Genomic DNA, 17,974 nt, shown 5'->3' with positions numbered 1-17,974 from the left:
TTAATTTTTGACCAATTTTATAATAATCTCTATTTTATATGGATATAAAATCCTTAAGAGAAATTCAGACAACATAGATTTTTGATCATAGACTTACAAGTCACCACTGAGATCATTTAACCCACACTCCCTTAGTTTCTAAGTAAGGAGACTGGGATGCTACTTATAGGAGCCCAAATAAGTCACAAACAGATGCTGAGGACATTGTGAATCTGGCCACTGGAGGAGGGAGAGCATAGTTATTAAAACTGAGATGATATTTTGGAAATTGCTGCTTCAATTTCTGTAATAATCACTTTTGCACAAGAGAGGTCTTTAGATATCTCCCTTATTAGAAGTATTTGATCTTACATAGAGCGACTCTAAACATACGGCATGTCAAAGTCTTACTATACAGGTTTTCAGAAAGGAAGGGCCAGAGACCATGGTTGGGTCCTGGTTCTGCCTCTAATGACCATAAAAATGTGAGGATGTAACTTAGCCTCTTATGATTTCAGTTCCAGTTTCCTTCTAGGGGGAATGAAGATATCAGATCAAGGAATCTCTAAAGGATGTCTGCACTGTAATATACTATTCATTTCCCAAGATCAGAGGGAACACCATCATTTCCTATGAGTCATGCTGCTACTCTATGTATTTTCTACCCATTTGCTTTTTCTCATTTCTAGCCTAACTTTGAAAATTTCTAGTTTCTTGATGTATTCTGTTTACTCTTCATACGGTCAACTAAATTTCAGATAAGCAATGAATCGTTTCTTAGGACTAGGTATGTCCTATACAATTTTTTTCATTAAATCTGACAACTCTACCAACATCAATGAATATCATTCTTCAGTCCTGTGCAGATACCTTTAGTAATTAATTTTTATGTTGGAAATGTTTTAGTAGTTTTACAGAAGGAAAGGTCCTTCTTGTGTGGGATGGGCGGTTTCTCCAGTCAGAGCTAGCAGTCTTGGATGCGAATGACCACTGGAACAGCAGGGGAAGGGAGCTGGGTAGGGCACGTAGGAGCCAAGAGTCTTCGCTTAAGTCAGAAGCTAAAAACAAAGATGTGTGAAATCTGACCAACACAAACACAACTGACTTGCAGAGGCGGAGGCTCTTGCTCCCTATGTGCAGACAGCAGATCATGCTCTTACTGAGCCCCAGGAAGCTCATAGTATCTATTAAACATTACGTCTCCACATCCAACCGGCTCATCTATCCCTGACCTTCAAAAGCAATATCTCCTTGAGGAAACAGCTCAGCATGGTAATCAGTTCGATCGTCAGAAGAAGCTAAAATCTACAGTCAATCGGAGAGAAATGTGGATTAGCCATTTCTAAAGCACCGACTGGCTACACGAAGACACATGCTGTACTAGATGTGTCATATTGCCATCTTGCTACAAGGTTATTAATCTGTAAGTATTAACAGAAGGCTATTACAGTCTTAAGGCTGCAACAGCTGCCACACATACAAATACAGATTTTGGTTCCTGTCTAATCAACTCATGAACTAATGGGAGCACTGCACAGGAGTACAGCCCCCTCCCTTTCAGGGGAGGGGATGAGGAAACCGCAAGATGTAATGCCTAGATTCTAGCCTTTCCACACAGGTATTAGACTTAAGTCTCAAAAGTTAATTCTGCTACGTCTTAAACTGAGGTCTGTACTATTGTTTCTTCTGCATCTTCATAGGAAACCTTCCATAAATATTAAATACATGAAAAGAATCTCTTTCAGTCACTGGTGTAGCCACAAAGAGAGTCTGCCCTTCATACAACCAAGTACATAAATCTTGCAAAGGCCCAGAGAGCTGCCTGTCTGTAGGCCTCATGCCAGGCTTCTGAGATGTTTGTTCCTCTCTCCTCCTACCAGTTGAAATAGATAATTTTTGGCATTTTTTTTTTCCTTGAAATGAGAAAAGCACGTTCTAAATTGCCTTTAACGAACGGATAGTGCTCTGATGAGTGCAATTTATCTCCTGAATATGAAAGAGAATCCCTCAACCCCACCCCAGTAATGTGCCTCCCAAGAGAATAATGCACCCAGACCGGCCCGCTGAGCTACTCTTTAATCAGAGGCTATTTTACATGATCATAGTCATCATTAGACAGTGTCCGCCCACCATTTATCCCTGTGACATGGAAGAAATGAAAAGGAGGCAAGGCTCCCTGCCATTCAGGGGGATCTGATAAAAGTCACCAGTGTTGCTTTTTGAGGGTTGTCTCCATCAGAAAAGGACCAGTAATCAGCCCAGCAAGACCCCACCTCTTCATGACAGTGCATGAAGGCCGCAGAGCAGAGAGGACTTTTAATCATCGCTCAGGGCCTTGCTCTAATTACAAACTCAGATAAAATATGCATTAACATGAGCATCTTAGGTAGTCATCTGTCACAAAAAGAAAACAGGGAAATGTTTACTCTTCATGCAAGTCGGCAACCAGAACTTCACCCCTTCAGAGATAAAACACCAGGGAAATGTACTCACCATTTCACACATAACCAAGAATGCTAGAAATAAGTGGAACTCGGGTGAGATTTTTAAACAAAAATTGTGTTGGGATTAGCAATGATTAATTGCAATGATTAGAATCCAGACTCAGGCACTGGGTGAGCCAATTAAAATGAACGCAAATAACACTATAAATGCAACCGAAGGATTAAGGGTAGCCCCCTCTGTTGGATCTAAACAGGAGACCGACTCATAAATATAATATTCTAAGGTTCAAGGCTTCCACTCATTTTTTTTTTATAGGTCAATATATGTTCCCTCTGAAATAGGTTCTCTCCTCCAAGCAACGTTCACTAATTCATTCATAAAATGTTTACCATGTGTTCAAGCTAATACACAGTGTGCAGCTGTTTATGGCAACAACTGTGGCTCACATGCTGCGTGTTTAAAAGCAACTGGAGCAAATTCCCCATCTAAACAACTTTACATGGGAAGGAAGACAAATTAAAAAAAAAAAAAAAAAAAAGCCCTGAGCAATTCAATCAGCAGAGATTGTATATAAAATTACAACCTAATTTCGGCAAACACCCATAGTAGTATCTCTAACAGCTGTGAGACCTACAGAGCAGAAATAGTGCTAATGCACCCAAAGGCAGACAAAGATCAGAAGAAACCACAGCATAAACACAGCTCCATGACCTTTCTCTGTTTATTATAAAACCCTATAGTCCAAAGTTGTTAAAAATTGTGTTTTTAAACAAAAAGTTCCTTCCCAGAAAATATATTCCATCATTACAGACAGAAGGAATATTCATGCCTTCAGAAAATCTTCTCTAAAGGTTATAAATGAACTTTTCTGAGGATGACTGAACCTATTTCTTGTTTACAAAATCAGAGATTACTCAAGTAAACCAAAACAAGTGTTTTCATAAATCAGGGTGATCAAAATCTTTAAATGAGAACAGTAGGTCTTATAGAGTAAGAAGAATCAACAAAATTTTCATTTCTGTATAATATTACTGAAACTCAAAATAAATCATTACTACCCAAAGAGACATTTTATGGTTAATCTACACTTGCTATAGCAGGTTTCAATAATACTTTTAAGACAAAATATGCTTTTTGCCTTTTAATTAACAACTGTAAATCTCTAGAGTGTCTAGAATTGTTGCAATTTGCTGATGATTTATACAGGCTTTTAATTTAGGGGATGAGTAGCAGGAAGTGGGGAAAGTGTATACACTGAAACGAATATTCCTTGGAGCAGTTGGTTTCCACCACAGCCAGCTGCTTTTAAATGCTGATTCCATGGCTCCCTGCCCCAGACCAGAGAAAACACTTCCTGAATGTCCTCTTACTTAATCCACATGACCACCTTGCAAGGTGGGCGCTGTAGTTATCCTCGTTGGATAGATAAAGAAAGGGACTCACATATATTAAGTTACATAGTCACACAGCATGAAGGTAGGAGGGAGCTAGGGTTCTGGGCTCCGCACTAGTATGTGATCTAGCTGTTATTGAACAAAAAAAGAGAATGAATGATTTAAATGTCTGGTTTCAAAAGAAAGGACTCCATTTGATGAGGTGTCTGTCCTACAGAATGATTAAACAATTGTTATTTTGCCAATTTTGCAAGAAAGGAAGATGTGTCACCTGTCCATAGTTCACTCTCAGTACCACAGACAATTCTACTGTCATAATAACTATAAATCTGAATGATGGAAATGAGAGCTAGAATAAGGGAGTGAAAAAGAAGAGTCTGGGTCTGAGTTATTGCCCTTAATGTTACAACTACTTTCAGGTTAAACTTACATCAATACCTTGGGAATCAGAAGTATCTACGGCAAGCAAAGCCTTTAAAAATAATAGCCTTAGGGAGAAGTAGCTCAGAAAACATTACGAATTATCTGTAAACATTTGGTTTAAAATTATATCCACTAAAATGCCTTAAAATATCTAGATATTTATCATGTTAACTAAAATTAACATTCTTATCTTTCATAATATAGGTCTAAAATTTTAGAAGAGGGCACATAAATATATATTGAATAAATAGGAAATACTATTTAACTGATTTAGGTGACTCCTAAGTCCCTACCATTAAAAAAAAAATGCAGAGTTTGGACTTGCTCTGTCCCTAATAATTCTACTTTTAATATTATTAAAAATAAATCGAAATAAAAAAAAAAAAAGAAGGTGGTGACATGAAGAAAGTCACAGTAGGAAAAACGTTCATGACTCTGCTGAGGACTGACTGACCTGGGAAGAATCACAAACCATAAGCCCCTGCAATACACAGGACCCGAACCTGAGGCAGCGACGCCCCACAGTAGATGTAAGAAGTCAGACACAACACCTGATGATTTTCTTTTTAATTTAAGTTCCCTGGACAATTCAGCTCTAAAATAACAATTTCACAAATCATGATCTCTCATCTCCCATTTTTCCCAGCCCTTTGTAATTTGCCAATGGAATAAAATACTTACAAGTAGAAGCACCTCTCTGTGGATTCCAGGCCCATCTGTGCACACTTTTAAATGTATGTGATCTGGTTTCCTTCCTTTCCTCACAAACTGTTAATATATTAGAAAACTAAACTGATTCCAGAGATCTTTTGTGAGTTACTGTAGTGAATTATGGGGTGTTACATTGCCTTTTATCAGTTTCACATCTTATAAATTATCTGATATAATCTAAAGAAGTAGAAAAGATCCTGGACCTCTGGGAACTAAAAAATTTGTATTTTGTTTCTTTGTAATGCACATCCTAGATATATTACCCTCCAAACACACAAACACAGACTGATAGCTAGCTCTTGAGGGAAGACCTATCAAATGGCTTTCTAGGCTTCAGATTCACCAGTATCCATTAATTTTTCTAATTTATGGCAGTTGGCTGTAACTGCAAATAGAAAGCACATTTATTACTGTTTTTACAAGACCCTTATGAGTTAAAAGACAGCCTACATCTAGGTATTTCTATGCTAATTTACATCACAAAAGAGAAGCTTCCCCACTGGCCCTTAAACAAAGTTTTCTACATCCTCCGCGACTATTTTCATAGCTCCCATTCACAACCTATATGATTTAAAGTTCCTACAAAGTGATCAGATGTTTGACCTAAATATTGCTTCCCTCCTTATTTAGGTTTTAACTAGCTCAGTGAGTTTTTTTTATGTTGTTGTTGGTTTTGTTTTTTTTTTAAGCTTAAAGCACTAAAAACAATTTAAAAGACAAACAAACAAAAAACTGAATTTGGAGTCATCAAATAGCTGTGTTCTTCCAGTGAAGTCACAGCCTCTCTGGAGCTTCATCATCTCACCACGAAAATGAGCACACTGTACTGAGGATCTCTAAGTGTCCTCCTACCTACAGCCAGATAACACAAACGTCCCCTTTCCTTTCCTTCTCTCGGAACCAAGTCCAGGGGGAACACATTTTCCAGTTGGACGGAATGGTCTGTCCCATCCGTGCTTGTCCAGCTTCAGCTGGAGTCTTTGAACTCACCAGGGAACATCAGTCTTGGCTCTATCCCAAACCACTGTGAAACAAGTCACTTTAACTGCCATTCCCTCAGCCTCACAATACCCCTGCAGAAGCTGGAGCAAGCTATCTAATGTCCTTGAGTTCTGGGTTTATAATTTCCCAGGGACGTCGACAATCCTAAAATACCTGAATAAAGTTCACTGCCATCCTCAGGGCCCTCCTGATCAAAATGGTGCTAGAATACTGAATGTGAATAATAAAAGCTGCAGAAATAACAAACATGATTATCAGTGGGAAAAGAAAAACTATTCTGAAAGCTCCCTGCACACACCCTCCCCCCCACAATTAAAGTCACCTCCCAACGATTTCTTGAAAGCATTTGTCCACTGACCTCCTTTCTGAAAGGCTCTTTTACCCCTTTGCTTTTACCCGCCCTCACCTGTTTTTCCCCAGCCTCCAGGGCACTCTCTCTAGCCTCCTCCCTCTGTCCATTACTGCTGGAATTCTTCAAGGCTCAGTCCTAGGGCCCTTCTGTCTTCTGGCTCTACACTCTGCACAGATGATTTTGCTCATGACGTCAACTACACATCTAACCCTCCTTAAGGGCTGCCTGCGTTCCTGAATGCACCTCTATCCAACCACTGGCAATATCTTGACTCAGCCCTTGTCTCATCACTCCTGGGGTAAAAACTCAAAATCCTCAAGCTTATGTACAATGCCCAGCATAATCTACTCCCATGGAGCCCTGACGATTTTTCCCTCTGATACCTAGAAGCTTTTTCTCTTTACTTGCTTGTCAGTAACCCTCTATCTCCCCCTCATCATTCCTTACCCTCGAAGCGGCATCCCCACGGCTCAGGTAACCATAGTCACCATCCAGCACATTTCCAGACAGGCTGTAAGAAAGTTTATTCACTTCTCTCACATCAGTATAGCCATTCTCTTCCTTTCATAAAGTACCGCTTTACTATAAAGACTGAGCCTCTTGAAAAATCGATTCCAGCTCTAAAGTTGATATGGACTAATTTTATACTTCAGCTGCTATACGGGATGAAAAATAAATGTCTTTTTTATGCATATACTTATCTTTATGCCGCTGCTGCTGGTGAGTTCAACCTTCTGAATTCACTTTTTCTATTTAAGTGAGAATGTGCATTCATACACATTGTTTTTTGCTTATAATCTTTCTAGCACAACAAAGACAAAAAAATAAATAGATAAAATCTCATCACTCCACTTGTTTCTGTGCACTAATCTAGTAGAGGCTTCTACAATCAGTTGATTAGCCTCCTTTAAATGTTAAAACACATGGTAATAATATGAATGCTTACTTCTAAAAAAAAAATCAAAACAATAAAGTACATGCCATTATTCCACATAAAAATTCAAGGTTGATCTGAAATTTGAATCTCTACAGAAATGAAGTGTACCGATATGAAGACCCACCAGTAACATGGACTTTTTAAATCACCCTTCTCTCCTCAGTCCCTTTTCATGGTAAGTACCCTAAGAAAATCGGTTCAAACTTGTTTGTCTTTGCATCTCTAACACATAGCAAGATTTCTGATACAAAATGGGTGTTAACACTGTTGAACTGAATAAATGAATCCTGATTTCAAGGAGCTTCTAGTCTAGTTGAGAGAAAATATAATTAAAAGACCCTTTGATTAGTGTCCATTAGCAAACGAAGAGAAAAACTGACAGATGGATTACTGGATGACCAGACAAGGAGAGCTTGAGCCAAGCCTGTGTAACAAGTTGGGTTTTGTCACCCAGCCTCTACATCCCCTCTTTTGTGATAAGAGAACACACTTCTTCCTCAGGGAACCATCTCTCCCCACTCAATCTGAGATGGTCTTTGATCAGAACAATCAGAGCACCAAGTCTCCAATTAGATTTTGATTCTGAAATTATGCCATGAGGTCAGAGTTTCTTCAGAGAGGCTCATTGGGAGAATGGAGCGGAACCTGGGACTATGTTAGAACAGCCCTGAAGCTGCCAGGGGCCATAAGAAGAGAAGCACACACAGTAATGGTGGACACTTCAACCAGTTGCCAAGTGCTCCATGGACTTACGCCATCTAAAATCCTCTTCTACTCCCCTATCAGTGGAAATCTTATTCATCAAAGATCTATGCAAATATTCCAACCTCTGCAAAGAGGGAAGATCCTCTTAGTCAGAATGAGTCATTTCTTTGTTCTTGTAGTATTTTAATACCTTGAAGAATTTACCAAGCTGTTACTTAGCTCCACCACGAATGGCTAAGATTGGCCTTGAAGTTGCTCTGAGAGCTTGTTGCATTTAACAGTAAGGCGTGTGTGCGTGTGTGTGTGTGTGTGTGTGTGTGTGTATTTGCATTGTGTGTTCACCTCTCATAGCATTTAAAGCTCTGCTCTAAATATTCAAACACCAGGATGACAGCTTTTTCTTTCTTTTTAAATAAAAAGAGATGTTTTATTTTTTAAATTTATCTTTGAGCAGTGATAATCCCTATTTTTAGTCTTACCTTAACCACTGATTATAATCATTTTCGAAAATTCAATCTAAGTCTCCATTCAGTTATTTTGAAGGCCATATATGGGGAAACTCATTGTTTTGAACCAGTTATGGGGCATTCATGTCTCTGATGTGCATGTAGGGTAAAAAAAAAAATCATTTATATCACACTAATGCTTTCAAATTATGTATGCATTTCCCACTCAGTTTTGTTATTTAACAAAGGCTGAGATCTTGAAGACATGGAATTCAAATCTTATGGTTGCTAACCTCGCTGTTCCCTAAGTTTTCCCTCCTGTATCTGTGTGTGTGTATATATATCTATAGAGAGGCATACTCATATTCATATATAAAAATATTTTAAATTTATATATGTATGAAGTATACATATATTTACATATAAAATGCACATAGTATATACAAATCCCTTAAATACTTCATTGAACAATTTAATACATGATTCAAATTAACATAGAATGTGAGTTGAGTGAGGTGATATTATAACAACACTAACATTACACATAGCACCTCAGTTCATTATCTATACATTTTAACCAGGGCCACATTATAAAAAAAATGTTTTAATAATTACTGGGAAAACTTCTAGGTCTTATCTAGAGATGCATTTTCCATTCCAAGCTTCTTGAGGAATAAGACATTAAAAATGGTATTTTCTGAGACCACCAAAGTCATTCGATGTTCCTTATCTGCAGGAAAATACCAGAGGCAGAGGAAAGACAGCAGGAGCTAGCCCGTCCTCACTCCAGCGTATTCCTTTCTGGGGCTTGTAGAGGTTCTAAGTGACCCTCCCAACATCCACTTAAAGATCTCGACTCTGCCATGGGCTCAGATATGTTGACCAGGGTGCTATCCCAGGCCCCCAAGTCATCCGGTCCTCTGCACGTTCTTTGTTGGCTGCCCTTTCCAGAAATGAAGCTTGCATGGGTGTGCACAATGTTTTCCCTCCTTCCTAAACACATGCGGGATGTGATCTAGGAGGGATGAGAAAAGATCAGCAAAAAAAAACTCCTTTGAGGACAGTTTCTTTGTGATATAATTAGCCACAGTGAAAACAGAACAAAATAAAAACTACTCAGGAAGCAGCAGAAGACAAGCAGGGCAGTGGGTGCTGGGGCCTCGCCCACCCTGAGAGCCCTTCCCAGAAAGGGCTGCCAGAGCCGGGAAGACTGCAGCCACAATCTCACCGCTGGGACGGGAGAGAGGTGATGCGGAAGGGCGTCTGGCCAGCCTTTTCGGCTTTGTCCGCCTTCATCTCAGTGGGGAAAGTTCCCACATGGGGCTCCACAGGACAGACGGAGAGAAATTCACAGCTCATTAATGGCCAGCCGCTCACCAGACAACAAAGGCCAAGATGTAGCAGGCAATTGGCTCTCAGTCCCTTAGCTAGCATTTTACTCTATTTGGGGGCATCAGGCAGGAGATGGGAAGAAACAGGCCTGAACAATGTGTCCAGAAGTGCTATTATTCAGCAAGAGGGCATTAAGCCCTACATAAATAGAAGTGTCAGGCTCAAGGGTAAAGGCCTAAATCAATCGCCTCTGTATTTTTTAAATCATAAATGCCACATTTATCAAGCACTTACTCTGTGCCAAACACAGTGCTAAATGCTTTTAATACATTATATCTCACTTAATCCGGACAACAGTCTGGTGAGTTGGTATAATCATTCCTGCTCTGCAGATGCAGATGAAAGAGGTCTTACTGACATCATTTTACAGATGAAGAAACTAAGGCCCAGAGTGGTTAAATGTCACTAAAGACGTCATGCAGACTAGGGTTTGAAATCTCGGCTTCTGGCTCCAGTCCCAGTGCTCTTTCTGTGAAAGTACTGTGTGTCTTCATTACAGAGGAAGTGAAAGTGTACTATACAGTAGTAGAACCGGCTAGGCTAAGCTATAATGTTTGGTAGATTCAGTTCATTAAGTGCATTTTTGACTTAATGATATTTTCAACTTACAATGGGTTTATCAGGACATAACCCCATCATAAGTCAAGGAGCACCTGTATTGATCTTTCTAAAATAGTAGGAACATGTATGTCATACAGGATATAAACTGTTCTCTCATTTTTTAAAAAAGATAAAAACATTTTGTTAAACCTCCAATTAAATAATGGAACTCTAGGTGAGTGAAAAAATCTCACTATTTAAGAGAAGTCAGCATATTATATAAACACTCACATAAACTTCAACATGTTCTTTGTCAGATGCTCTTAATAAAGCAAAAAACATTCATTTAAAAACACGAGTGATTTTAAAATGTAGTTTTTCTGGACTAAAATTTGGTTCTAGTTTCATAAAAATGAGATGCACAATTCAGTAGCATTTTAAAAGTCACTGGATCAGCTCATTTCCACTGTCAAGATTTCTTCCACTCAAGTCCAGAATCAGTACAGTTTTTGTATGAGAGATGCAATTCCAAAGCTTAGAATGAGAGACAGTTCCAATAGTAAAGAAAAATGTGTTCTTCCTTCTTGCCCCCATGAGAAAAGCAGCTTTTACGTTGTGAAACAGCACACTGTTGCCAAATGATCTTGACCTTCACTAAATGTTAAGGGGGGGCGGGGGGGGGTGGGAACTTCCAAAACACGAAACATTTTACTTCATGCTAGGCATCTTACAGCCAGTTGCCAAAATGCATACGACAATAAAGAGCTGCTGATGCTCTCTCCACAGTGCCCTCTGATAGAGCAAACACGTGGGCTGAGTTTACTACATCCTTAGAGTCAGTTGTGTTACTTCTCAAACCTGTGTATGCCAGTTGCGCTTGGTAAAATTCTAGAGTTTAATGAAATAGTACATAAATTAAAGAAATACAAGTATGAAAACAAAGGTTTTCAATGGAAATTAATATGAATGATATTGAAAATGTGCCATAAAGAGAGGATGCTAAAACAAGCTGCTTTTGCATTAAATGTCTTTGGATTTGGGGGGATGAGGTCTGATAAAAATTTAAATGGTTCCTGCCCTCAGATTGGTTCATGGGCATCTAAGGTCTCACTCCAAAGAACTGAAACTAGCAATTATGAACTCTATACTGCAGATGTGGTTTACATAAGAGGCACCAGGCAGAACTTGATTCAATCGATCACACTCCAACCAAAAGCCTTGGCTCTACATCAAATATTTGGTCAAAGAATACTTATAGTTATGTTAAATCTACTTTAAAAAGTACATGTAATTTTAAATGATTCAGGTAAGACTTTTGATCAACCAATAAATTACTAGGTCAAAACATTAAAATAAGAGGATTTCTACTGCAGTTCTTATTGTAAGCGACCTTTCAACATTCACCTTCCAGGGCAACCCTTATCTCAACATCTACTGTATTCATCGTTTGACAAAATATTTTTTCAACACTTTCCGATAAATATTGCCTGTAATGGTATTTCACTTTACCTGTTTATGATAACTCTCCATGAAATATAAAAATGTCATTGCTAGAAAGAAGGGCACTGGCAACGGCAATGTTCTCCCCAAACTGGCCATACCTGCCACTGAGTATACAACAGGTAGCGCCTCTGACCTTGCGTATGACCATCGCCTGCTCCAGAGGCAGGCGACTTTACATGAAGCACAGGTGCCTCCTCTATAGCCCACTCTTCCAGCACAACTGTACCTAATGGGGTTGAATAACAAGGATATACAATTTGCAATATGAGAAATAAACCCAATTATGACCAGATCAGGAGCCAGCAAGCACCAGTCACATGGGACAAAGTGACTATGCAATCAATTTTGATACTTATGCTTTTTTATCATTTCATTTCAGTTTGTTTATCATAACAATAGTATAGAAATAATTCTTTGGGTCTGACCTTTCACTTAGCTTTAAGTAGGTAACAGCTCCAGCTCTCTATACAAAAAGGACCTTCAGAATATCAATTCTCGCCTGCTGCCTTATAGTGTACAACCAACTTTTACATTTATTATTTCAACTGACCCTCAGAAAAGTCTATCAGGTAGGCAAGTCATGTAGCACCTTCTACATTTTACAGGTGGGGTAGCTGGGCCTTAAGTAACTTGTTCAAAGTTATGCAGCCAGTTGGTGATGCAGCCAGATCTAATACTCAAGTCTTAAAACCTTATTTTCACTATGACTAGTCTTCCAAAATATATCAAATTATGCTATATTCTAACTGTATAAACTTTAATCAAGTTACAAACCCTTACATATATCCAAGGCTGCTTTAATAGTAAATAACCAACAAATATGGGAAGCTCACTATGTGGCAGGCACTATGCTAAGCACTGACTATATAACAGCATTTTATTGTCATTACAGACCTTCGCTAGGGACTTGCCCAAGCTCACACATCCCAGGAGGAGAGCTGGGACTTGACCTATGTAGTCTAATTCCAACAACCCAGCTTTCAAATGAATGACTGAGCTTTCAAGTACTATGCCGCAGTGCTGGCCAACTAGTTTATAAATTCATCTAGGAAATAAACTATGTTTTGTATTCTTGTCTTCTAAAGATTTATAATTAGTACAATTGTCCAGGTAACATGTAGACAGTTTTCTCTTTCATTGCTTTCTAAAGCAGCGAGTCTGAAATGTGTGTGTACAAATCAGCTGAAGACTGTGAAACGGCGGAGTATGATGCGAAAGACCCGAGGCCGAATTCAAGATTCTGCATTTGTGAAAACTTCCAAGCAATGCTGGTACTGGTCCTTGCACCACAACTTTAGTGATAAGAATCTAAAACACATGCTACTTTTTCTTCTGTAAATCTTGTCATAAGTGCTCTATGGCCATGCCACCCTGAACAAGCCCAATCCCGTCTGATCTCGGAAGCTAAGCAGGGTTGGGCCTGGTTAGTACTTGGATGGGAGACTACCTAGGAAGCCCAGGTGCTGTAGGCATAAAAAATAAAAAAAATAAAGGACTGTAAGCTGACAAAGTCCTTGCAATCTGTGAGGTCAACCAAGGGTTGCCTTGCCAAAAAAATAAAGAATCTTGTCATAAGTGAAGACTTTATCAGGTTTGGTATTTAACCTTTTTATCTCAGCATGGGTCAAGTGCCCTTGGCATCGTTGATGGCAAGAAATCAGAGGGCCTTCATCATTTGAAGATGAACAGAAGGCAAGGTAGTAGAAATCTGTTTTGCTCAAAATTTTATCTTCAAATATTATTTGAATAAACCAATTTATCTCATGATGTTGTACATGCTCTACAGGATCAGAAGCCTTAGAAACTTTGATACTCTGCATTTGTGATAGTAAATTCTCTTTTGATAGAAAGTCTTTGCACTTGACATATTTGAGAGCCATTTCGTAACTATTTCTGTGAGGTACTAGAGAAGAAAAAAAGCAACTTTTAGAGTCAAAAGATCATGTATTAGTTGAGTGGCCTCAGAGAAACTGGTCTGCACAGAGGTAAGCTATCCTGCTATCAATAAAAGTGGGTGAAGGCTACCCACCTCCTTACATCTGTCATGAGAATTCAGTGAAATAATATAGCTAAACCAATTTCTACAGTGTCTGACACATGCTAGGTACTCAATAACTGTTTTATCAAGAAAAATTATTCCCAAATGGGAATATATCAAACGAAACACTCTGCGTAGTGAAGGGACCTATCAACACAATGAAAAGGGAGAAGGTATTTGAAAATGACACATCCAAAAAAGGGGTAAGATTTAAAATTTTAACGAACTCACACAATTTAGTACCGAAAACTCAAACAATCCAATGAAAAATGAGCAGAGGACCTGAATGGACATTTCTCCAAAGAGGACATACAGAAGGCCAAGAGACATGAACAGATGCTCATCCATCACGACTTATCAGAGAAACGCAAATTAAAACCACCATGAGATACCACCTCACACATGTCAGAACAGCTACCATCAAAAAATCAACAAACAAGCGGTGGCGAGGACGTGGATTGAAGAGACACTTATGCACTGTTGATGGGATTACAAATTGGTGCAGCCACTATGGAAAACAGTATGGAGGAGCCTCAGGAAATTAAAAATAGAACTACCTTATGACCCAGCAATTCCACGTATGGATATTTGAAGAAATTCAAAATACTGATTCAGAAAGATATATGCTTCTTGTGTTCTTTGTAACATTATTTATAGTAACCAAAATATGGAAGCAACCTAAATGTCCATCAACAGATGACTAGCTAAAGAAGAGGTAGTACACATATACAATAGAATATTACTCAGCCAAAAAAAAGAATCTTACCATTTGCGACAACATTGACGGACCCAGAGGGTATTATGCTAAGTGAAACAGGTGAGGCAAATGCCATATGAATTCACATATATGTGGAATCTAAAAAATAAGCAAACAAACCAGAAATTCATAGATCCATAGAATAAGCAGACAGTTGCCAGATAAGAGGTTGGGGGGCTGGGTGAAAAAGGTGAAGGGATTAAGTACAAACTCGCAGTTACAGAAGAGTCATAGCAATGTTAAGTACAGCATAGGGAATATAGTCAATAATACTGTAAGATCTAGGTATGGTGCCAGGTGGGTACTACACTTATCAGGGGATCACTTCATAAATTATATAAATGTCTAACCACTATGCTGTACATTTAAAACTAATATAATATTGAATGTCAACTGTAATTGAAGGAAGGGAGGGAGGAAGGGAGGGAGGGGAGAAGAGAAAAAAGAAAAGACAAAAATTATTTCCTATAACATCAGTCTGTCTCAATTGACAAAAGTGAATAAGAACAACATACTATTTTTGCAAACACCTGGTAACTCTTGGGTTCATTTTTATTATCATCCCCTTTACAGCCCAAGATCCCAACACTGAGGCTCCGTAGTTGGCTCCCATAACCACTAACCACTTGCCTCCCAGGAACCTATGAGGCTGGTGCTTGATGATGCAGAGGAAATCAGAGGCGACCAAGGACGAGTGAGAATCTTAGCATTCCTTGAAACATCTTATCTCACTGTCTAGAACACTTCCTTCTCAGGCTCTTCTTAAGAAAAAAACCTTACCCAGAATTGAGGATTTTAGTTTTTCTTATTGAGGTTGCTTATTTATACTTATGTTGATCATTCAAACATAAGTTCACTAAAGTTATGAATCACATCTTTTGTGTTGGTTAAGCATGGAATCTTGAATTCAGGAGTGCTCAAATACTTGATTTAGTATAATATTTTCCCTGAAGCTTGGATCACAAATAAAACACTTGAAGTCAATTCTGTTGTCAACAAATACCGGATCAAATTGACTCTAATTTGGAGCATGAGTGAGGAAAAAATGGTATAGCAATGTTAAATAATAAAGGAAATAACAGAAACTAAAAACATCCAGGAAAACAGTCTTACTCTTTCTTTCTCTCTCTCTTTCTTTCTTTCCTTTCTTTCTTCCTCTCTTCCTGTCTTTATCTCCTTCTTTCTTTTTCTCCTTTCATTCCTTTTCTCCTCCTTTTCCTTCCTTCATCTCCCTTTCTCTCTTCTTTCCTTCCCACCTTTCTCTCTCTCTCTCTTTTCCTCCCTCCCTCCCTCCTTCCCTCCCTCCCTCTCTCTCTCTCTCTTTCTCTTTCTCTCTCTACATTCTATTCAACTGAAAGAGTGCAATGGTTTAGAAACCATTATCTTACTATTACCTGTCAGAACAGTAAGATCTGGGGTCCATTAGGACATCTCAAATTACCTAATCATTATCCCTGTTGAGTAATTCAGAGGACACCACCTAAGAAACTGTGTTCATATACAAAAAAATGATGACAGATGTGCTCCTGAAAACTTACCGCAGATTTAAAGAGGGAGTCAGAGGGGAGTGATGAAAGAAAGATTCACAGAAGAATATGTGGCAATGCAGGGAATTAAATAGAAACTACACTAAATATTTTATTCATGACAGTTCCATAAGCTTTTTTCATTACTAATGGGAAAAAAATTCAGAGATTTCATGATCCTCTTTCTAAAGGAAACTAAAGTAGCATAACTTAACATAGCATGATTTCATTGTTACAGAAATCTTTCCGACAAGAGGACTGAACCATGTAACAGGTCAAGCATCAAACCTCAAACTAGGGTTCGAGCCAACTTCATGTGTTGTAAGTACAGCTGTATGCTGCACCACAACGGTCACAGTCCACAGCATGAAGCCATGCTACTCTCATGAGGAAAGATTCCTTGTCTGGGAAAACAAACCACACAAACAAAAAATATTTCTGAACCTTTGTAAAGTACTTTGCATATACTCTGAAGTCACATTTTCCTTCACATCTTTCTGCCGGGAAATGGATCTGTACCTCGAGTTTACCACTCTTTAATTCTTAATATCTTAAAAATTCTCTTTTGTGCCATGACCTGTTTAGATACTTTCAATGGGAACTTTGTGGTGGTGGGGGTGGGGGGGAGGCAATTTTCCCAGTAGACTGGTCTTGTAAAGATGCTGATAAAATAGTAAGAGCCAAATGCTAGAAAATAACAAAGCCCCTATGGACCAGGTGTCTTGAATGGTATCCATCTCAAAGAACTTAAACTTAAAGGGTTTATTCTGCTTCAGCACTCCCTTGGAACCCCCTATTTAGATCTGCAAAATGAAACACCAACAGCAACACCTGAGAAATAAAACCTAACCCTGTCATCACACTCACTGCTGGCAGAGACCAACTGAGTATTCAGGAAAAGAGCCAAGTGCCAAACTCTAAATATCTCACTTTAACTTACAAAGCTTTTCAAATACGACTTTGAAAATGAGTCATGATCTGGGGAAGGAAGGCTAGCATGAGTCATCTTAGAATTTTTATAAGGTTAAATTTCAGAGAATTTAATGAAATATTGTCCAGTGTTAAGAATTGGGAAACGGACTTAAAACTGTTAGGCTAAGGAAAGGCCCTGCCAACTTCTGCCTAAGACCAGATCATCCATCCAAAGTCACACAGTTTATAGTTTGGTTTCAAAACTGTAAATAAAATAGCTGATTAGCTGAATCTGTATGACTGAAGAAAAACAATGAATTAGAATGAAGTGGCATTACTCTTTCTCTTGATTAAACAGTTTTGTAGATAAACACTTTAAAAAATCTGAATACGTAAATTTCCCAACCATTTCTCTACATGTTCTACAAAAGTTTTGAAAATTACTAGGTACGCAAATATGAGCATGCTTGTTATAACCTAGTACAGTTATTTTATTTACTAGTTCCAATCATTTCATTGTTATCAGCAAATTATATTAACCTCTTTACGGTATTCCTCATTTTAATATCTAAAGGGATGTGCTAACAACAAAAACCATTTTTAAAAAATAAAAATAAAGCAGCAGCACTTTTGTTGATTCCTGTGTAAATTAAACAAGAAATGAACAGGAAGGATAAACAGAATGTATTAAATTTCTCACTAGCGCACTGACTTCAGCCCTTCAGCACAGGCAGTACGTAGTCCATTGACACTGCAAAGCATTTTGTGAAAAAGTTCGTTTCTCCCAAGCAGTGTCTTCGTGAGCGACTCTGCCACTCTTCCCTGCCTGTCACACAGCAATACCACTGCTGATCTCAACCACGTGGACCCCCTTCCCAGGACTGTCACAGCCCCTAGAGTCCCATGAGGCTG

At 38.6% G+C, this 17,974-nt stretch overlaps 1 protein-coding gene and 1 pseudogene across 12 annotated transcripts in view; one reads left to right on the top strand and one right to left on the bottom strand.

The window, feature by feature from the left end:
• The window catches only part of DCLK2 (doublecortin like kinase 2), a 129,867-nt gene that overhangs the window by 75,307 nt on the left and 36,586 nt on the right, over positions 1-17,974 (bottom strand). The window lies entirely within an intron of this gene.
• LOC118612788 lies at positions 13,183-13,301 on the top strand (annotated as a pseudogene).

Source organism: Rousettus aegyptiacus, unplaced genomic scaffold (assembly GCF_014176215.1).
Source record: "Rousettus aegyptiacus isolate mRouAeg1 unplaced genomic scaffold, mRouAeg1.p scaffold_m13_p_16, whole genome shotgun sequence".
Classification (NCBI taxonomy): domain Eukaryota; kingdom Metazoa; phylum Chordata; class Mammalia; order Chiroptera; family Pteropodidae; genus Rousettus; species Rousettus aegyptiacus.
Note: the sequence above shows the minus strand (reverse complement) of the source record. Positions and strands in the feature narration are given on the sequence as shown.